Source organism: Balaenoptera borealis, assembly GCF_965194805.1.
Source record: "Balaenoptera borealis genome assembly, chromosome: 6".
Classification (NCBI taxonomy): Eukaryota; Metazoa; Chordata; class Mammalia; order Artiodactyla; family Balaenopteridae; genus Balaenoptera; species Balaenoptera borealis.
In genome coordinates this window covers 128254749-128278319 of record NC_138863.1, presented here as the reverse complement: position 1 = coordinate 128278319, position 23571 = coordinate 128254749, and the positions used below count along the sequence as shown (strand labels likewise).

The 23571-nt window shown below is 37.5% G+C and overlaps 1 protein-coding gene and 1 long non-coding RNA gene across 6 annotated transcripts in view; one reads left to right on the top strand and one right to left on the bottom strand.

Moving 5' to 3' along the window:
- Nucleotides 1-23571, top strand: part of ARHGEF4 (Rho guanine nucleotide exchange factor 4) — a 270436-nt gene that overhangs the window by 126690 nt on the left and 120175 nt on the right. The gene's annotated exons all lie outside the window — the stretch shown is intronic.
- Nucleotides 1-23571, bottom strand: part of LOC309630362 — a 74704-nt gene that overhangs the window by 17520 nt on the left and 33613 nt on the right. The gene's annotated exons all lie outside the window — the stretch shown is intronic.

Genomic DNA, 23571 nt, shown 5'->3' with positions numbered 1-23571 from the left:
TGGAAGCAAACCTCCGTTTTCCCTGTCCGCTCCTGCAACCATGTGCCCTCGCCCCTTTGCTTCTTTAGACAAATAGGTGTAGTGTCTCCCACGTGCCCAGCGCTGTGCTGGTATGGAAGAGCCTCAGGTTCAGCGTTAGCCTCCGAGCAGGGCCAAGTGCAGGCGCCCTGCGCGCTGCTTCCCGGGTCCTGGCGAGGCCCCACCTTTGGTGAGCCGGCCACGCTCTGCATGCGGCAGGTGTCAGCCACCCAGCTGCTCCAAGGGTCTCCCTCGCCCCTGCGCTCAGGCTCTCTAGCCTTCCTACGGGTTCTGATGCGCACGCATACGGGGTCTTCTCTCTCGTAAGATTCGAAAGAGAAAGAGGAATAGGAAAGAACGTTTATCCAGCGCCCGCTTCGTGCCTGGCCCTTTCCTGGCCCCTTCTCAATCAGCTCACTGCTGGCTAAACACAGCAGGCTGTCCAGGTGTTTGCTGAAGCCCCCGCACCTGCTCTGCCCGTAGACGACACCTCCTGGGCACAGGGACAACCTCGAGGGCCCCGTGGGCTGTAACCAACAGGCGTGGGGCACTCACTGCGGCCTCCAGGCCCTGTGTGGGCTGCTCAGGAGGAAGCGAGCTGGGAGAGGTGGGAGTTCACAGGGTGTATTCCCAACACACTGGAATTAGGCGTTAGACATTCAGAAGTGATCACTACCGGCTGAAATTGCGTCACTTTATTCAACATATGTCCTCGTCTGTAAAGAGTTAAACATTAACTTTCAAGCATTTTTTTCCTTGTTGTGTTACTTATTTTTAAAAATTATTATTAGTAAAGTTAAAAACAAAGTCAATACAGATGTAGAAGAGAAAAGGTAACAATTTCCCTTCAAAACCTCCCAATCCCGTTCCACAGAAGGAAATAACGTCAGCAGTCTACGTGTGTGATCTGCATTATCACCATACATACACAGGATTGTAAGGGGGAGATTTGGGAAGAGAGGGTTATACGGTGGGATCATACCCACATATTACTCTGTAACTATCTTGTTTACTTTAATAATACTGCAAATACAGTCCTCGACGGGTTTTATATACATTGTTCCCTAGTTGAAAGTCACATGCTATTTCATAGTATGGCTATATAGTATTTTAGTTAACTATTTTTCTATTGATTAATATTGAGGTAATTTCTAGTTTGGGGCCATTGTAAGTAATGCTGCAGCAGCATCTTTGATCAGATGTCCGGAGGTATTGATGCTTTTATTTCTGCAGGATATAAAAGAGGGATTGCACAATCAAAGGGTGCATGTGTTTTTCCAATTAATTAATTAATTTATTTATGGCTGCGTTGGGTCTTTGTTGCTGCACGCAGGCTTTCTCTAGTTGGCGGAGAGTGCGGGCTACTCTTCGTTGAGGTGCGTGGGCTTCTCATTGCAGTGGCTTCTCTTGTTGCGGTGCACGGGCTTCAGTAGTTGTAGCACGCGGGCTCAGTACTTGTGGCTCACGGAGTCTAGAGCACAGGCTCAGTAGTTGTGGCGCACGGGCTTAGATGCTCTGCAGCATGTGAGATCTTCCTGGACCAGGGATTGAACCCGTGTCCCCTGCATTGGCATGCGGATTCTTAACCACTGCACCACCAGGGAAGTCCCAAAGAGTACCTGTGTTTTTAATTTGAATAGATTTCAGGTTACTTTCTGAAATGATTGTGACCATTAACACATAGCAGGATATAAGAGTGCCCACTTCCTGACATTTCTCCAACTTAGCTGCTCATTGCTCCTTTCAATTTTTGAATATCTGAAATACATAGAGAACTTGATTGAAAAATAAAGACATTATAGTGTTAGTTAACGCAGAGTAAAATCAAGTAGTAGAAAAAGATTATTAGGACCTAAATAATATAATCATAAAACTGACTTAACAGTGCTATACATACAAATGTATATGTGTATATATGTACACAGTGGAAAACAACATTCCCTTGAGATTGTCCCTGTGCTCAGGAGGTGTTGTCTACAGGCGGAGCAGGTGCGGAGGGTTTCAGCAAACACCTGGACAGCTTGCTGTGTTTAGCGAGCAGTGAGGTGATTGTAAACTGCCCAGGAAAGGGTCAGGCATGAAGCAGGTACTGGATCAATGTTCATTCCTATTCCTCTTTCTATTTCAAATCTCACAGGAGGAGTGAGAAGACCTCTTATGCTTGTGCATCAGAACATGTACAAAGGAAAGAGAGTGGCAGATACATGAACACAGGAAGGGAGGGTGGGGAAAGCTCTGAAAAGTTTGCTCTAGCTGAAGCCCTGGGCAGTAATGGACAGAAACTGAACTTAGAGCTATGGGTGAGGCTCCATCTAGTGGCTGCTCCTGGGAGAGCAGGCTGTGATTCCAGGAGCAATTTGCAAGGAATTCAGCGGTGTTCCCATTTCTTCCTTCCACAATGCTCTTGAGAAGCAAGAGTTCTTTTATTCCAAAACAACCATTCTTAACATTTTGTTAAATTTACTTCCAGATTTCACTCTATAAACAAATTTTATGTACTTAACATAGTTATGATCATGCCATCTATAGAGGCTTTAATTTTCCAAGATTTCACATCCTGCACTTTGTTTCTTTAAAGCTCTTTTAAGTTGAGAAATACAGAATCATACAGAAAAGCATAGTACACAAATGTGTAGATAATATATTTCTGTGAAACAAACCCTGAGTAACCTCCACCTGAGTCAAGAAACACCACACGACTACCCTTCCTGCTCCAAGAATCCTTCCTCCTAACTGGCCCTAGTCTCTGTGCCAACTTCTATGATATTCACTTCCTTGCCTTCATTATAATTTTACTGCTTAACTTGTACCTCCAAACGATGTAGTTTATTTTTGCCTATTTTTGGACTTTACATAAATACAACCATATGTATTCCTTTAAACCTTAGCCATTCTGTTTGCTCTAATTATGTTAAGACTCATCCTTGTGGTGTGCATCTAAAGTTCTTTTATTTTCATCATTAGGTACAATGACCTTAAATCAGCATACCACAATGTGTGTATCAGTCAGCTGTTGCTGCTACGACAGTTTGTGCCCAGGTGCCTACTGCACGTGCACATGCATTTCTGTTGGGTACACCTCCTAGGAGTGAAATGGCTGGGTCCTTGGGGCATGCATATCTTCAGCTTTACTACACACTGCCAAATATTATTCCAAAGTGATTGTGCCAGTTTACACTCCCTCTGTAAGAGTTTCCTTTGCCCCATATTCTCATTAACATTTGCTTGATATTGTCAAGCAATTTTAGCCATTCTGCTCGGTGGGTAGAGGTAACTCACTGTGGTCCTAATTTGTATTTCCCCAATGTCTAAAGAGGCTAAGCACCCTTTAAATGCTTTCTGACAATTTGGATATTCTCTTTGGGGCTGTGTCTGACCTAATCTCTTGTCCATTTGTCAACGAGGTTGTCTTTTTCTTACTGATTGTACATATTCTGGATACAATTGCGTTGTTGGTTAATGTGCCACCGATATCATTTTCCACTCCATGGCTTGTCTTTTTCTTTCTTTGGTGGTATCTCTTGCTGAACAGAAGTTCTTAATTTTAATGTTTTCAAGTGTATGCATCTACTCTCTACCCCCAGGTCATGACTAGAATCCCCTAAATTACCTTTTTTTAAAGCTTTCATGGACTTGTTTTTTACATTTTGGTCTCTGAGATGTCTAAAACTGACCTTTGTGTTCCATTGGCCTGTCTGTCCATCCCTGTGCCAGTTCAGAGTCTTCATCACTGTAGCTGTATATACTGTTGCTGTCCAGGTGACCACATCCTCTCGCCTTGTTCTTTTTCAATTTGATAAATATTTATTGAACACCAGCTGTGGGCCAGGCAATATTCTAGGCACTAGCATTGAAGAATCTATAAAGATCTCTGTCCTCAAGAGAAGGGCAGGTGTGGTGAGAGTGAATAAATAGTTGGGTAAATAAGATTATTTCAGATATTGAGAAGACTATAAAAAATGAAATGTAATTAAGAAATTGAAAAGGTTAATGGGATGGGGGCTCCCTTGGCTTAGAAGTTTGGAGTCTAACATTAGAACCTCTCAGGTGGCCCTCTCAAGTCCAGCCTAACTTCTCAGTGTCCTGGAAGAATTCCCTCACCTACAGACAGCCATATCATTTAGCCCTCCACAGTGTTGCCTTACACTGGGGAGATCATAGCATACTTGTGTGTGTTTGTATGATGGAGAACAGGAGGAAGCAGTCTTCGGGTGTAAAAGGTGCTGTTTACATGTAGAGATTTCTTCCTTTTTCAATTTCAGGTGCAGGGGCAAAGAACTTATGATTCCAGGGAAAGCAAGTTCTAGCATCTTATTGATAATATTACTTGTACATAGATTGGTTTGTACTCCTGGCTACGGGGGCTTAGAAGGAAACCAAGATCAAGGGGGAGCAAGAAGAGAAATAGCTGTGGGAGGGTGAGAGGAACAGGGGAACCTAGAAATTTAGAACACCTGTGCATGTTTTGTTCCCCACTCTGTTACTTACTAACTCTGAACCTTGGAATAAGACCACATCACGACTCAGTTTCCTTAAATATAAGGATGGGACTAGGTGATCTCTTAGGTCTCTGCTAGGTATAGCATCAACTTTATGAATGAATGCTGGGTAGTTTTCCTGACCTTCACCCGTACTCTTCTCTGACTGGGGTAGCAAGGATCCAAGGTGCTGTTTCTACTTAGAGATTTTAAATGAGGGTGGCAGGAGTACATTGTGAACATTTTCTAACCTTGAAAAATCTTTTGTTCTAAATTCTAAAATTTATATGGAGAGGCACAGGCCCTAGAATAACTGAAACGATTTTGAAAAAACATAATAAAGTGAGAGGAATCTGCCTACTCAATATTAGTTAAGGCTACTCTATACAGTAATCAAGACATTGTGGTATTGGGGGAGGGATAGACACATAGATCACTAGAAAAGAGTAGAGAACCCCAAAACAGACCAACACAAATATACTCAACTGGTTTCCAGGTGAAACAGCAATTCAGTGGAAGAACAACAGTCTTTTCAACAAACAGTGCTAAGGCATTTGGACATTCATGGGGAAAAAAAACTCAACCTAAACCTCACACTTTATTCAAAAACAACTTAAAATTAATTAATCACACATTTAAATGTAAAACATAACACTATATAGTTTTTAGAACAGGAGAAAAATCTTTGGGTCTAGAAGATAGTAAAGAGTACATCCATAATGGAAAAAAATGATAAATTGGACTACATCAAAATCAAAATACTTTTGCTCTGCAAAGACTCTGGTAGGAGGATGAAAAGATAAACTACACATTGGAGGGACTTTATTTGCCAACCACGTATGCAACAAAAGAGTAGTTCTAGAATGTAAAAGAACTCTCAAAACTCAACAGTAAAAATACAAACAGTCCAACTAGAAAACAGACAAAAGACATTTCATCAAAGAGGATATACAGATGGCAAATGTGCACATCAAAAGATGACTGACATCGTTAACCATCAAAGAAATGCAAATTTAAAACACAATCAGAATGATTAAAATAAAAATATATCCGAATTCCAAATACTGGTAAGGATGTGAAGAAACTGAGTATCTTGCCTATTTCTGGTAGGAATGTGAAACAGTATAGTTACTCTGGAAAAAGGTCTGGCAGTTTATTATGAAACTACACCTGGGTTTATCATATGACCCAGCAATTGCACCCTCGTGTGTTTGTCTCAGGGAAATGAAACTTAGTTTACACATAAACCTAATACATAAATGTTCATAGCAGCTTTGTTCATAATAGCCCTAAACTGGAAACAACCCAGATATCCTTCTATGGGTGGATGGTTAACAAAGTGTGGTACATCCATATCATGGAATAATATTATAATATAGTATAGTAGTAGTATTCCGTGGTATGAATAATAGTGAACTATTGGTTCATGCAACAATTTCAATGGATCTTCAGGGAATTACAATGAGCAGGAAAAAAGACAATACCAAAAGGTTATATATTATAGGAACCCATCCATATAACATTCTTAAAATGAAAAAAATAAAGAGATGACGAATGTATTAGTCATTGCCAGAGGTTAGAGGAGAGCCAAGCGGGTGAGGTTATAAAAGGATCCCGAAGTGATGCCACTGTTCTGTATCTTGACTGTGATGGTGGATACTTGAACCTACATGTGTGATAAAACTGCATAGAACTAAATATACCACACACACACACACACACACACACACACACACACACACAGAGGCACACACACACACACACGCACACACAGGCACACACACAAATAACTGCGAAGGAAACAGGGAAATCTAAGATCTGTTGGTTGTATCCATGTCTCATCCTGGTTGTGATACTGAAGTGTACCATTGTGAGAATCTGAGTACAAAGTACACAGGATCTCTCTGTAGTATTTCTTACATCTGCATGAGTATCTACAATTATATCAAAATTCAAAGTTTAATTAGAGAAAAACATTTATATCATTAGTTTAATAGCTGCGTGGTATTCATTTATATGTACGCATCATAACTGCTAACCAATTTTCTACTGTTTTGAACAGTTAGGTTGTTTACAACTTTTTAAATAATGCCACATTGAACATCCTTGTAAATAAGCTTTGGGGAATGCTTTATTCTCCCTTTTTTTGAGGGTAGGGGTTTTTTGCCTTTTACTTTTAAAAAGTTATCAAAATTATGCATGCACATAGTTATAAAATGGTGCTAAGATAGTGCTTCTTAAAGTTTAAAGTGCATCTAGATCACCTGGGCTCTGTTGGGATACGGGTTCTGACCAGGTGTATGGGCGAGACCTGAGGACGCAGTTCTAACCAGCTTCCAAGTGATGTGACACTGCTGACCCCCTCCACCCCCAACTCGGAATAATGAAGGGTTAGAAGACTTCCTTTGAAAACAAGACAGCCGCTTGGCTCGTCCCTCCCCCACCTAGAGACAATCAAGTTAGGTTTTAATAATAATTTTAAACTGCTGTTTTGAGTTATTATTTAAGATGTTATCTATTAACCTCCAGTCATGGTAGTCATGAAGAGTCAGCATCTCGAATTCCGTCCCCTCTGCATTCCCATCCTCCTAATATCTTTCCCACTTTATGGCTAAATCAGCAGCAAATGTTTATATCATTGTGGGTGTGAAAATATTATTCAATGTAAAGCCAAGTAGTGGACTATAGTGACACTTCTTTTGTTTTTTTTCTGGAGTTAATAATGGTTGCATTTTTCAAATGTGTGATTTCCTGTAAGTCTGTCCTTAAATTTAACTCTCTCTCAGATCATCTATAACCCATTTTCCAAATGTTCAAACATGTCAGTATTCTATCAAGTCTCTCCTTTCTCCTAGAGGCCTTCCTCCTGAAACACTCTGACCTACTGCTGTAATTCAGATGACTTGTTCTCCAGGAATTCTGCATAACTTTCTTCTCTGATTTCCTGTTTCTTGGATCCTGTGTCTACCTTTACTCCTATATTGTGCTCAAAAGTATCTCCCTGTAGCTTCCTAAGAAAAAGTACATAGGAGGTATAGATGTAGAATTTTTCACATGTCTAAAAAAAAAACGTTTTTTTTAAAAACTTTTATACTTGGTGGATAGTTGGGGTTTGTGTAGAACTCCAGGTTGCAGTTACTCTTCAAAAACTTGAAGACATTGCTTCACTGTGCTCTAGTATCGAATGCTGCTGGTGAGAAGTATCATGATGGTGTTCCCAGCCATTTGTGTATGGTTGGGTTTTTTTTTTAATTTAGAAGCTTTTAGGGGTTTCTCTTTTATCTCTGTTGTTGTTAAATATCTTATTGATAATCCCGGATGTGAGTTTCTTTTTATTCACTGTTTTATTATATTCAACCTTTTTATTCACTGATTTATTATACTCAACCTTTACTACTGGGAAAAATATGTATTATTTACTTGATAATTTCCTTCCCTCCTTTCCCCCTGGAATTCCTGTAGGAAGTTGTAACTCCTTGACAAGGCTCTAGTACTCTTCCCATTTCCACATTCCCTCTTGTCATCTTTGATTGATTTATTTATTTTGGAAAGATTTTCTCAAGTTTATTTCCAACCCTCCTATTGAATTTTTCCATTGTTCATTGTTCTCTAATTTTATTTTGTGATAAAAAAGGCTTTTTTCTGATTATATTAATTATCCATTCTCATTAAAAGGATTCCAACAAGGCATAAAAATATAGAGAACGTAAAAAATTCTCTGTAGGTTAGTATTCAGAATATACAAAGAGCTCATACAACTCAAAATCAAAGAAACAAACAACCCAATCAAAAAATGGGCAGAAGATATAAATAGACATTTCTCCAAAGAAGACATACAGATGACCAACAGGCACAAGAAAAATGCTCAACATCACTAATTATTAGAGAAATGCAGATCAAAACCACAATGAGGTATCACTTCACACCCGTGTAAACTCATATGCTGTTGGTGGGAATGTAAATTGGTGCAGCCACTATGGAAAACAGTATGGCTGTTCCTTAAAAAATTAAAATAGAGTTGCCATGTGATCCAGCAATCCCACTCCTGGACATATATCCAAAGAAAACTCTAATTCAAAAAGATACATGCACCCCAGTGTTCAGAGCAGCACTATTTACAATAGCCAAGATGTGGAAACAACCCAAGTGCCCATCAACAGACGATTGGTTTAAAAAGATACGGTATAGATATGCAATGGAATATTACTCAGCCATAAGAAAGAATGAAATATTGCCATTTGCAGCAACATGGATGGACCTAGAGAATATCACACTAAGTGAAGTAAGTCAGATAGAGAAAGGCAAGTACTATATGATATCACTTATATGTGGAATCTAAAAATAATACAACTGAATCTATATACAAAACAGAAACAGACTCACAGACATAGAAAACAAATTTATGGTTACCAAAGGGGAAAGGGAGTTGGGGGGAGGGATAAATTAGGAGTATGGGATTACCAGATACAAACTACTATGCATAAAATAGATAAATAACAAGGATTTACTGTATAGCACAGGGAACTATATTCAACATCTTGTAATAACCTATAATGGAAAATAATCTGAAAAAAATATATGTATATATAAGTGAATCACTTTGCTGTACACCTGAAACTAACACAATATTGTAAACCAACTACACTTCAATAATAATTTTTTTTAAAGCCCTGTAGTCGTATGCCTTTGTGGTAGCCAACCTAACATTTAGGTGACCATCATTTTATTCTTCCTTTCATACAAACACACTGTAGCAAAGCCACACATACAATTTGATATAAACAGAATCTCATTTGTGTTGTTTTATCACAGATGCTCTTCCTGCCCTCCTCCCACCTCAGTGTCACCGCACAGTGGCCTCCCTTAGCATGTGCCTACCACCTAGTGAATGGCATCTAGATTTTCTCCATAGTCTTATAATCATAAACAGATGCATATACATGTGTACATGCATACACACCTATACTAACACCACAGACGCCCTTTCTGTGTCTTATACTCACCGCCTGACAACATTCACACTCATGGAAATATCTCCACAGTACTTGTAGTTCTAAGTAATAGCTGCATAATATTCCATGGTGTAAGTGTATCAAACTTTGCTCCTCATTTCACCTGTAGATAGCTACACACTTTTTTTCCAGTTCCTGGAAGCTACAAATATTGATTTAGTAAACCCCATTTTACATATAACCCTACAGATTGGTATATTTTAGTGAATACAGTCTCAGGAATGGCATTGCCAACGATTATAAGAATTTTAATAGGTTCCAGATTGCCTTCCAAAAAGGCCATAATAATTCATATTTCCAGTAGCTTTTTATATTTCTCCTCAGCTCCATCAGTAATGAGCATTATAATCTTATAATTCTTGGTTTTGGTTTGATATTGCTGCTTATGTTTTCAATTCTTATTTTGATTCAATTTTTTTTAGCACATATTTATTTAACTAGAGTTGCTTTTTCTTATTCCCTCTTATTCTTTTTTAAACTTTAATTTTAAAATAATTATAGAGTCACAGGAAGTTGAAAATTAATACAGAGAAGTCCAGTGTTCCCTTTACCCAGTTCCCCAAAGGTAACATCTTACATAACTACAGAACGACATCAAAGCCAGGAACTGACATTGGAAGAACGTGTGTGTGTGTGCTTCTGTGCCATTTTATCACATATGTAGATTCATGTGACAACCACCACCAGCCAGATACATACTATTCCACCAGCCTCATGCTACTACCCTCTGCAGTCAAAACTTCCTTCCCCTCCCCAAACCAATTTCAACCACTAATCTGATCTCCATCTCTATGATTTTGTCATTTCAAAAATGTTACCTTTTGAGATTTGCTTTTTTCACTCAGCATAAATCCAGTGATTTTCATTGACTTGTGTGTATCCATTCCTTTTTATTGCTGAGTACCATTCCATGGAACAGCTTTACCATATTTTCCTTAACCAATTACCTGTTGAAGGACATTTGGGTCATTTCCAGTTTGGGGCTATCACAAATAAAGCTCCTATAAAGATTTTTGAACAGGTTTTTTGGTGGACAAAGGTTTTCATTCCTCTGGGGTAAATGCCCCAACAGTGTGACTGCTGAGTTGTATGGTAAGTATATGTTTAGTTTTTTAAGAAAGTGCCAATTTTTTTCCAGAGTGGCTGTACCATTTTACATTCCCACCATCAATATATGAGAGATCTGGTTTTCTGCATCCTTGCCAACATTTGAAATTTTAGATGTATTTCATTTTAACTGTACTAATAAGCGTGTCATGATCTCATGATTCTGACATACATTCCATGAGGGCTAGTGATGTTGAACATTTTTCATGTACTTGTTCACTGTCTTAGCTCGGGCTGCTATAACAAAATACCACAGACTCCAGCTTAAAAAACAACAGAAATTTATTTCTCGCAGTTCTGGAGGCCAGGAAGTCCAAGATCGAGGTGTTAGCAGATTCAGTGTCTGGTGAGAACTCTCTTCCTAGACAGCCTCTTCACTGTAATGTCACATGGCAGGAGAGGGAAGGGAGCTCTCTGGGGCCTCTTTTATTAGGGCACTAATCTCATTCAAGAGGGCTCTACCCTCATGGCCTAATTACCTCCAAAGGCCCCATATCCTTTATACCATCACCTTAGGGGGTTAGGATTTCAACGTGTGAATTTGGGGGGACACAAATATTCAGCCTATAGCATTTGCCATACCCATATATCTTCCTCAGTGAAATGTCTTTTCATGGTTTTGCTCATTCTCTAATTGAATTGTTGATTTTTACAGTGGCGTTTTGAGAGTTCTTTTTTATGAGATATATTGGACATATAACATTGTGTAAGTTTAAGGTGTACAACATGTTGATTTGATAGAATTATATTATATATTATAAATTGCATTTTATATTGCAATATGATTACCACTGTTAGCTAGCATCTCTATCATGTCACATAATTTTCATTTCTTTTTTGTTGTGATAACATTTAAGATCTAATCCCTTAGCAACTTTGCAATTTATAATGCGGTATTGTTGACTAGAATCACTATGCTGTGCATTAGATCTCTAGGACTTGTTCATCTTCTAGTTGCAAGTTTGTACCCTTAAACAAAATCTCCAAAATTACCCTGCCCCCTACCCCCTGGTAACCACTATTCTACTCTCTGATTCTACAAGTTCAGCTTTTTTAGATTCCACATGTGACTGATATCATACCGTGTTTGTCTTTCTCTGTCTCACTTATCTCACTTACCCTAATGCCCTCAAGGTCCATCCGTGTTGTCGGAAATGGCAGGATGTCCTTCTTTCTCGTGGCTGAAATATATACCACATCTTCTTTATCCATTCATTCATTGATGGACACTTAAGTTGTTTCCATATCTTGGCTATTATGAATAATGCTGTCAAACATGGGAGTGCAGATATCTCTTTGATATCCTATTTCCATACCCTTTGGCTATATACCCAGAAGTGGGATTGCTGAATCATATGGTAGTTCTACTTTTAATTTTTTGAGCAACCTCTATATTATTTTTCATAGTAGCTGAACCAATTTACATTCCCACCAATAGTGCACAAGGGTTCCCTTTTCTTCACAACCTTACCAACACTTGTTATCTCTTATCTTCTTGATGACAGCTACTCTGATAGGTGTGAGGTTATATCTCACTGTGGTTTTGATTTACATTTCCCTGATGATTAGTGATGTTGAGCATCTCTTCATGTACCTGTTGTCCACTTGTATGTCTTCTTTGGAAAAAATATCTGTTCAGTTCCTCTGCTTATTTTTCAATCAAATTGTTTGGTTCTTTGGTTACTGAGTTGTGTGAATTCTTTATATATTTTTGATATTAACTCCTTATCCATTATATGGTCTGCAGATATTTCTACTCTTTTGTAGGTTATCTTTTCATTTAGTTGATTGGGTTTTTTGTTTGTATGTTTTTGCTGTGCAAAAGCTTTTTAATTTGATGTAGCCCACTTGCTGACTTTTGCTTCTGTTGCTTATGCTTTTGGTGTCATATCCAAAAATCATTACCAAGACCAATGTCAAGGAGCTTCTTCTTTGTTTTCTAGAAGTTTTACTGTATTCAGACTTATGTATTTTTGTTTTTTGGGTTTTTTTTCCCCTCACAGCTCTGGAGTCTGGGAAATCTAAGATCAAAGTGCCAGCCCATTCAGTTTTTGGTGAGGGCTCTCTTCCTGGTTTGCAGGCAGTCACCTTTCCAGTCTTATGTTTATGTGTTTAATCCATTTCAAGTTAATTTTGTGAGTAGTGTAAGATGGGGTCCAATTTCATTCTTCTGCATGTGGTTATTTAGTTTTCTAGATAGATATCCTTTCTTGAAGTGTATCAGGGTAATTCTGGCCTTGTAAAATGAATTTGTAAGTATTCTCTCTTCTTCAATTTTTTGGAAAGTTTAAGAAGAATTGGCATTAATTCTTATTTAAATGTTTGGTAGAATTCTCCGTTGAGACCAACTGGCTGTGAGCTCTTTTGTGTTGGGAAATATATGATTTGGTCTGTTCAGATTTTCTATTTCTTCATGATTCAGTCTTGGTAGGTTGTATGATTCTAGGAATTTATCCATTTTCTCTAGGTTATTCAATTGGTCACATATAACTGTCAATAGTAGTCTCTGATGATCCTTTGTATTTCTGTGGTATCACCTGTAATGTCAACTCTTTCATTTCTGATTATATTTATTTGAGTCTTTTCTCTTTATTTCCTAGTTAGTCTAGCTAAAGTTTTGTCAATTTTGTTTATCTTTTCTAAAAAATAACTTAGTTTCATGACCTTTTCTATTGTTTTTCTGGGCTCCATTTCATTTATTTATGCTCTGATCTTTGTTATTTCCTTCCTTCTGATAATTTGGGCTCAGTTTGTTGTTGTTCTTTTTCTGGTTCCTTGAGGTATAAAGTTATGTTGTTTATTTGAGATCTTTTTTCTTATTGTAGGTATTTATCACTGTAAATTTCCCTCTAAGAACTGCTTTTGCTGCATCCCCTAGGTTTTGGTGTATTGTGTTCCATTTTCATTTCTTTCAGGTATTTTTATTTCAATTTTTATTTCTTCTTTGACCCATTTGTTGTTCGGGACTGTGTTTAATTTCCATATACTGATATTTTTAAATTTTTCAGTTTTCCTTCTGTCACTGATTTCTAGTCAAACTATTGTCTAGAAAGATATCTGGTAATATTTCAATCTTCTTAAATTTCCTAAGACTTTTTTGTGACTTATCTTATGATCTATCCTGGACAATGTTCTGTGTGTGCTTGAGAGCAATGTGTATTCTGCTGCCATTGGATGGAATGTTATGAATATGTTTGATCTATTTGGTCTAAAGTATAGTTCAAGTCCAACATTTTCTTATTGATATTCTGGATGACCTATCTATTGTTTAAAGTAGGATACTGGAGTCTCCTACTATTGTATTATTTTCTACTTCTCCCTTCAGATATGTTACTTATAGCCTTAGTATATTTAGCTACTCCAGCGTTGGGTGCTTTATACTTATGACTGTTATATCTTCTTCATGAATTGAGCCTTTACCATTATAAAATGACCTTCTTTACCTCTTATTACAATTTTTAGCTTAAAGTTTATTTTGTCTGATATAAGTATAGCTACCCTGCTCTCTTTTGATTTCCACGTGCATGGAATATCTTTTTTCATCCCTTCTCTTTGAGCCTATGTGACCTTAAATCTGATTGAGTCTCTTGTAAGCAGCATATATTTCTTTCTTTTTTAATCCATTCAGCCACTCTCTGCCTTCTGATTAGAGAATTTAATCTATTTACATTTAGAGTATTTACTGATAGGAAAGGACTTATTAATCCCATTTTGTTCATTGCTTCCTGGCTGTTTTGTAGTTCCTTTGTTCCTTTCTTCCTCTCTTTCTGCCTTCCTTTGTGAATGGATGATTTTTCATAGTGGTATGCTTTGATTCCCTTCTCTTTATCTTTTTTGCATCTACTATAGGTTTTTGCTCTGAGGTTAACATGAGGCTTACATAAAACATCTTATAGGTAAAACATTCTCTTCTATGCTGATAACAACTTCAATCATATACAAAAACCCTACGCTTTTATTCACTCCCTCTTTATGTTTTTGATGTCATAATTTACTTATTTTTATATTGTATTTTTATTAACAAATTATTGTAACTTTAGTTAATTTTAATACTCTTGTCCTTTAACTTTTATACTGGATTTAAATGGTTAGTGCACCACAATATTACAGTATTAGAGTATTCTGAATTTGACTATATCTTTAACTTTACCAGTTGAAGTGTACCAGTGTGTTGTACATTTTCATATGTTTTCATGTTACTAATTAGCATCCTTTCATTTCAGCTTGTGGAATTCCTTTCTACATTTCTTGTAAGGCAGGTCTAGTGTTGATCAATTCCCTCAGCTTTTGTTTTTTGTGGGAAAGTCTTTATCTCTCCTTCATTTCTGAAGGATAACTTTGCCAGGTAGAGTATTCTTGCTTGGCAGTTTTTTACTTTCAACACTTTGAATATATCATCCCACACTCTTCTGGCCTATAAAGTTTCTGCTGAGAAATCCGCTAGTAGCCTTATGGTGGTTCCCTTGTAAGTTACAAGCTTCTTTTCTCTTGCTTCTTTTAAGATTCTCTCTTTGTCTTTGATTTTTAACAGTTTTGTTATAATGTGTCTTGGAGAGGATCTATTTAAGTTGATTTTGTTTGGTGACTTGTAAGGTTCATGAACTTGGCTATCCAAATCTTTCCCTATATTTGGGGAATTCTCGGCCATTATTTCTTTAAATAAGCTTTCTGCCCCCACTCTCCCTCTCTTCTCCTTTTGGAACTCCAATAATTCACAAATTGGTTCTTTTGAGGTATCTGATGGATCATATAGTTTTCCTTCACTCTCTTTCACTCTTTTTTCTTTGTTCTCCTCTAACTGGATAATTTCAGAGTTCCTGTCTTCTGTCTCCCAGATTCTTTCTTCTGCTTGATCCATCCTGCTGTTGATGCTTTCTATTGCATTTTTCATTTCATACGTTGTATTTTCCACTCGGAATTTCTGTTTGGTCCTTTTAATTTTTTTAGATATAACTGACATACAACATTATATTAGTTTCAGATGTACAACATAATGATTCAGTATGTGTATATATTGTGAAATGATCACCACAATAAGTCTAATTAACATCTGTCACCATACATAGTTACAGAATTTTTTTTCTTGCCATGGGAACTTTTAAGATCTACTCTCTTAGCAACTTTCAAACATGCAATACAGTATTATTAACTGTAATTGCCCTGGTGTATATTATATCCCCATGGCTTATTTATTTTATAGCTGGAAGTTTGTACCTTCTGACTCCCTTCACTTCTTTCACCCACCTCTCCATCCCCCATTTCTGGCTACCACCAATCTGTTCTCTGTATCTATGAGCTTTTGTTTTTAGATTCTACATATAAGTGAGATCATGAAATAAATCATAAATCTTTCTATGTCTGACTTATTTTGAAAACTTCGTATAATGCATTCAAGGTCCATCTATGTTGTCACAAATTGCAAGATTTCATTCTATCTTATGGCTGAATAATATTCCATTGTGTATATATATACCACATTTTCTTTATCCATTCATATATCAATGACACTTTGGTTGTTTCTATATCTTGGCTATTGTAAATAATGCTGCAGTGAACACAAGGGTGCATGTATCTTTTCAAGTTAGTAATTTCATTTTCTTCTAATACCCAGAGGTGGAATTTCTGGTTCAGATGGTAGTTCTAATTTTAATTTTTTGAGGAACTTCTATACTGTTTTCTGTAGTGACTGTACAAGTTTACATTTCCACCAACAGTGCACAAGGGTTCCCTTTTCTCCACAACCTTGCCAACACTTGTTATTTCTCATCTTTTTGATGATTCTGACAGGTGTGAGATGATATCTCATTGTGGTGTGGATTTGCATTTCCCTGATGATTAGTCTGTTGAGCATCTTTTCGTGTACCTGCTGGCCATCTGTATGTCTTCTTTGGAAAAGTGTATATTCAGGCCTTTAATCAAATTGTTGTTGGGTTTTTTTGTTTGTTTTTTGTTTTTGAACTGTATGAGTTCTTTATATATTTTGGATATTAACCCCTTATCCAGTATATTATTTGCAAATACTTTCTCCCATTCAATAGGTTATCTTTTCATTTTGTTGATGGTTTCCTTTGCTGTGCAGAAACTTTATAGTTTGATATAATCCCACTTGTTAATTTCTGCTTTTGTTCCTTTGCGTTTGGTGTAAAATCCAAAAAACTCTTCACCAAAACCATTGTCAAGGAGCTTACTGCTTATGTTTTCTTCTAGGAGTTTTATGGTTTCAGGTTGTACATTCAAGTCTTTAATCCATTTTGAGTTGATTTTTGTGTATGGTGCAAGATATTCTTTTGCATGTGGATGTCCAGTTTCCCAACACCATTTATTGAAGAGACTGTCCACCCCACCATATATTCTTGGCTCCTTTGTCATAAATTAATTGCTCATACATGAGTGAGTTTATTTCTGAGCTTTCTATTCTGTTCCATTGATCTATGTGTCTGTTTTTATGTCACTAATGTTTTGATTACAATACTTTGTAATATAGTTTGAACTTAGGAAGCACAATGCCTCCAGCTTTGTTCTTCTTTCTCAAAATTGCTTTGTCTATTTGGGGTCTTTTGTGGTTCCACACAAATTTTAGGATTATTTGTGCTATGTCTGTGAAAAAAGCTATTGGAAATTTGATAGGTATTGCATTGAAACTGTAGATTGCTATAAGTAGTGTGGCCATTTTAACAATATTAGTTCTTCTAATCCACGAGCACAAAACATCTTAACATTTATTTGTGACATTTATTGTCTTTGATTTCATTCATCAAAGTCTTATAGTTTTCAGTGAACAAGTCTTTCATCTTCTTAGTTATATTTATCCCTAGGTATTTTATTCTTTTGATGCAATTGTAAATAAGATCGTTTTCTTAATTTCTCTTCCTGATAGTTTGTTATTAGTGTATAGAAATGCAACATATTTCTGTATATTTTGTATCCTGCAACTTTACTGAATTCATTTATTAGTTCTAAAAGTTTTTTGGGGGAGTCTTTAGGGTTTTATATATATAACATCAACTCATCAGCAAATATGACAGTTTTACTTCTTCCTTTCCAATTTGAATGCCTTTTATTTCTTTTTCCTGCCTAATTTCTGTGGCTAGGACTTCCAATACTATGTTGAATAAAAGTGATACAAGTGGGCATCTTTGTCTTGTTCCTGATCTTAGAGGAAAAGCTTTCAACTTTTCACCATTGAATGTGATGTTTGCTGTGGGCTTGTAATAGATGGTCTTTATTATGTTGAGGTATGTTCCCTCTATACCCACTTTGTTGAGAGTTGTTTGGTTCTTTTTTTAATTAATGATTTTTATCTTTGTTTAAACTTCTCATTTTGTTCGTGTATTGTTTTCTTGATTTTGTTGAATTATATTTCTGTGTTTTCCTGGGGCTCATTGAGTTTCCTTAAAAACTATTTTGAATCTTTATCAGGTAAATTGCAGACTTCTATGTCTTTGGGATAGGTGACTGGAATATTACTGTGATCTTTGGTGGTGTCATGATTCCTTGATTTTTCATGTTCCTTGATTTTTTGTGTTGCTGTCTTCAAATTGAAGTAGCAGTCTCCTCCTCCAGTCTTTTCTAACTGCCCTCAGGAGAGAAATACCTGCTGTCAGGCCTGCTAGTGATTCTGAGGCTTTCTCAGACCTTCTATGAACATACCTGTTCCATGCTTCTACTCCCTCTTCTGGAAGATTTCTTAAGTTTTTATGCCTTTTGATCCTGCAAAGCACCAGCTGGTGTGACAGTCTCCCTTTTGTTTTCTACAAGGTGGCACTAAAACTCAAATTTGTGTTTTCTTCCAGACCTACAGATTCAGGCTGGTTTTACTCAGGTGCTCACTAGCCAGCCACTTTTTCCATCCTTTTTATTTCAGCCTACCTATATCATTATATTTGAAATGAGTTTCTTATAGCTCGCATATAGTTGGTTGTGTTTTTTAATCCATTTTGCCCTTCTCTGTTTTTAATTGATCTTTTTATATATACTATTTACCATTTATATTTAAAGTAATTGTTAGGGCTTAAGTCTGCCCTTTTTTCATTTTTTTGTTTCATATTTATCATTTCTGTGTTCTTTTTCTGCAGTCATATACATTATTTGAGTACTTTTTAGAATTCCATTTTTATGTATTATAGCTTATTTGAGTCTCTTTTTATAATTTTTTTAGTGGTTGCTTTAGGTATTACATTGTACATATACAACTTATCACAGTCTACTGGTGTGGACACTACCAGTTCAAGTGAAATGTAGAAACCTTACCTCCCTTTAAATCCCTTTACCTTACCCTGTTTATAATTGTCTTAAATATTTCCTCTAAATAGATTGAGAACTATATCAGACAATGTTATAATTTTTGCTTTGAGCATCAAACATAATTTAGAAATCTCAAGAGGAGAAGGAATGTCTGTTGTTTTTACCCATATTTTTACTCTTTACATTGTCCTTTTTTTCCTGATGTTTGTTGCAAGATGCTTTCTTTTATCATCTGTTTCAAAACTTCCTTTAGTCATTTTTTAAAGGTTTATCTGATGGCAACAAATTCTCTCAGTTTCCTTCCTCTGAGAGTGTCTTGATTTTTTCCTTCATTCCTGAAGAACATTTTCACTGGATATAGGATTATGCATTAACAATTTTTTTCTTGATGAGTGACTCTTGAAAACTGTTGGGCCACTTCTTTCTGGTCTTCATGGTTTCTGATGATGTCATTTAAATTGCTTTTACCTTACAGGAAAGGTGTCTTTTCTATCTCGCTGCTTTCAACGTTTGTCTTTTTTGTCCTTAGATTTCAGAAGTTTGATTATGAAGTTTCTTCATGTAGATTTCTTTGAGTTTGTCTAATTTCAGATCTGTAGTTTTATGTCTTTTGCCAAATTTTGGAAATTTTTGACTATTATTTCTTTGACTACATTTTCACCCCCACTTACTTTCTTCTCTCTTTTTTGGATTCCAGTACCCTAGTGTTTGATCTTTCTCTATCTTTCACAGGTCCTTGAGCCTTTTTTTTTTTCAGCTGTTTTCTCTTTTTTGTTTATATTGTGTAATTTCTATTGTTGTATCTTCAAGTTCAGTGATCCTCTGTCCTCTCCATTCTCCCATGAGCCCATTCATTGAATTTTTTAATTTCAGTTATTGCATTTTTCAGTTTTATAATTTCTAGTTAGTTATTCTTTATATCTTCTATTTTATTGTTAAGATTTTCTATTTTCTGAGCTCTTCTATTTTTTCATTTGTTTCAAGAGTATTTGTATTTCTTGTTGAAACATTTTTGATGGCTACTTTAAAATCTTTGTCAGATAATTCCAGCATCTTCTCAGTGTTGGCATCTGTTGACTGTTTTTTCTTATTCAAGTTGAGATTTTCTCCAATCCTGGTATGACTAGTGAATTTCTGTTTTGTTCTGGATATTTGGGGTAGTATGGTTTGAGTCACTGTATCTTATTTAAATCTTCTGTTTTGCAGACCACTTCTAACACCACGCCAGTGGGGAAAAGTGGGCACTGCCTCATTACTGCCAGGTGTAGGTGAAATCCCAGGTTCCTTTTTTGGCCTCTATTGACAACCTGTTGCAGGAAGGGGTGTCTCATTACTGATGGGTGGGAACAGGAGTTGAGGTTCTCTACTATAACTCCACTGACACCTCCATGGTTCAGAGGGAGACTTGTTAATGCTTCCCATGGGGTAGGAAGACTTTGTTAATGCTAGGTGGTGGTGAAAGTCCTGGCTTTCTACTAGGTCTCCTCCTACATCATCCCAATGGGGCAGGGGAGGGATGCATCACTGCCCTGGATGGAAGACACCATGGGAGAGAGCCCCATTACCACTGGAAGGGGATCAACATCCCAGCTACCCTCTAGGCCTTCCTGACACCATTTGGGTGGGAGAGAATTGTGCCTCATTATAGTTAGATGAGGTCAGAAGTTCCCACTCATGCTTTGGTGAGGAAGGCAGGGAATGAGGGGATGTTGCATGCTAGAGTAGGGCAGTTCTTATCTAAAAGTTTTCTGTCTTGCTAGTCTGCTCCTCTGGGTAGAGAAAGCAGGCTTTTGTTGGGACTTTATGCCTGTGCCTAGTGGTATTTCCAGGTTGCAAGATTCTGCAGGACCTATATATGAGGTATATATAAGTGGAATATATGACGCAAAGAAAACTTAGGGAACTCACTGGTGTGTTGTTCCTTGCATTCTAGGATCCCTAGCTGGTGTACCTTCTTCTCTCTACCATTCAGAGTCTTCATATTTTTGTTTCATATATAATGTCTCAAGATTTTAGCTGTACTTAGTGGGACAAATAGGGAGAAGTATGTCAGCCAGTCTGCTATCCCAGAATCTGGATCCTCTTGTTTAATTATTCAAAACTGTAAGTGTCTGGTGTTTTAAGTTGGCTGGCAATTTGAGGAGGAGAGAGGGGAAATGAAAAAGCGAGTATGCATAGTAACTAGGCTGAACCTGCTAGGAGAGGTTACCTGAGGGCCACACTTTCACACACAGACTTTAAACCAAAACCTCTGTATGTTTCCCTAGGACTTGCCCCTGTCCTGCATAGTCTCTGATAACTCCTTTCCTTTAGATAGCATCCTATGCTGGGCTAAATAATTTGCCCTTTCTGCATCCACTTACCCTGTGATATACAGTAGGTCCTTGTTGTTTATCTGTTTTATGTATACAATAGTGGTGTGTATCTGTTAATCTGAAATCCCTAGTTTATCCCCTGCCCCTTTCCCATTTGGTAACCATGTTTGTTTTCTATGTCTGTGAGTCTATTTCTGTTTTGTAAATAAGTTCATTTGTACCATTTTTTAGATTCCACATATGAGTGATATCATATGGTATTTCTTTCTCTGTCTGACTTACTTCACTTAGTATGATAATCTCTAGGACCATCCATATACCATCTACTTTTAATCTATGTAAAGAAAGCTTATGCATTTATATGTCTTTATCACCTGGAGAGCTGGGACTCTGTTTTGTACATCTTCAAGTTCCCATTGCTTAAAAAATTCCATGGCAGCAAGCTTCGTTCTCTTCTCTGCTGAATCTCTAGCATTTGCAGTGCTGTCTGGCATATACCATGTGCTCAAGAAAGGCTTGAGAAAGTCAGGAAGTTGACTACCTATTGGAACTTTTCTTTATTCTGAAAATTCTCATTTCATAAGACAATGTATACGTATCTTGCACTGTGTGGTAATGGATTTTGATCTGCCTTGCCTGTGTTGGCTGATGGAATGACATTAAACACATTAGGAGAGCACCTTGTTCATTTGTGGGTAACAAGGTTACTTTACTGGGATGCAAGCTGAATAAACTGAATCTGTGTTGCCCAACACTACAAAGAGAATTTGTAGAAATTTCTCCCAATAAAAATGAAAAAAGCCTCCCCAAAATAATGAAAAATCATAGAATGAGTTTAATGCTAAGTAGTATTTTTGTAGTGACGTTCTCAGGTGGGATCAGAAAACAAATCATTCCGAAGAGATAGGACTCCATCACTACCTCAGCCATCTCAGCCCTGTCTACTTATTAACAAAAACAATAATATTGGCTACTATATATTGATGTATTGAATGTGTGACAGGCATTATACTATGTGTTTTATGTGTACTATCTCATTTAATTCTCATAACATTTCTGAGAGTATTAGTATTCCCATTTTACAGATGAAGAAACAAAAGGGGATTAAGGAAACTTACTTGCCCAAAGTCACACTGCTGGTAAGAGCCAGAGCCAGGATTCAAACTCAGCTTACCTAACCCCAAAGTCTGTTCCCTGACCCTCCACCCTAGGACACACAGGAGCACCAGAACAGCCTGATCACCTTGCCTCTCTCTTATTTGCCTGTCTCTCTAGCACACTGATTCTCAATCGGAGAATTCCATTGCATCGGAATTCCCTAAGTGGGCATTTCCCACCCCCAGAATTTCTAATCTGCAAGTCTTGACGGGGTTTAGAAGTCTGCAGCTCTAGCAAGTTCCCAGGAGTAGGAGTTACCTGTTGCTGTAGAACCAGCTGACTAAGCTTGGGCTTATGGTCTCTCACAGGGCTGTAGTCACTGTGTTGGCAGGGGCTGTGCTCAGCTCAAGGTCGGACTGCAGGATGTCTTGCTTCCACACTCGCTCAGGTGGCTGTTGACAGGCCTCAGATCCCCGCTGGCTGTTGTCTAGAGACATCAGTTCCTTGCCACGTGAGCCTTTCCATGGCCCTGTTCACAGTATGTCATCTGGCTTCTCCCAGAGCAAGGGGTCCATGAGAGGCACCCCCAAATGGAAGCCACAACCTTATTATGACCTAATATTGGAAGTGACATCCCGTCACTTCTTCCAAAGTCTATTCATTAGAAGTGAATCACTATGTCCAGCTCACATTCAAGGGGAGGAGCTCATAAAAGAGCCTCCATCAAGGTGATGAAGTCTTTCGATGGCCATCTTAGAGGCTGCCCACCATACTGGGTGCTGCTGGTGGTTTTACAAATACTGCTCTAAATAATGGCCTTAGAACAAAGACCTTTTTTCCTGAGAAAATCAAAGTTCCTTGGTGAGTAAATGGATATATTGCCCTAGTAGCACCCCCAAGGTGGAGAAATTGGAAGGGAGGAGAGCTCTTTTCCATCAGAAAGGCAAAAGGACACTTAGGACACCATTCACCAGCCATAATTCTCTCTAAAGGCCCATAACCAAGCTATGAAAATGATAATGTTCTAAAATTCTGATAAAGAAAAAGTTGAGGATAAAACTATCACTGATGGCATCAAGAGGTCCCAGCCAACAACTCCGGTACAAGTTGGCAGAAACCTAGGGGATGGTGCATTGAAAAAGTCCAAGTTTTCTTTTGTTTGAAAATAAATGAGCTCGTCTCTAGTGGCAGTAAGCGCGTTCCTGTGGAAGCCCCAGCTTGAGGGTGGCTTGGCTTCCTTCCAGGCAGCTCTATGTCATTTACTCACTGAAAGCCTTAGGAGGACAGCTTCTTTATGTA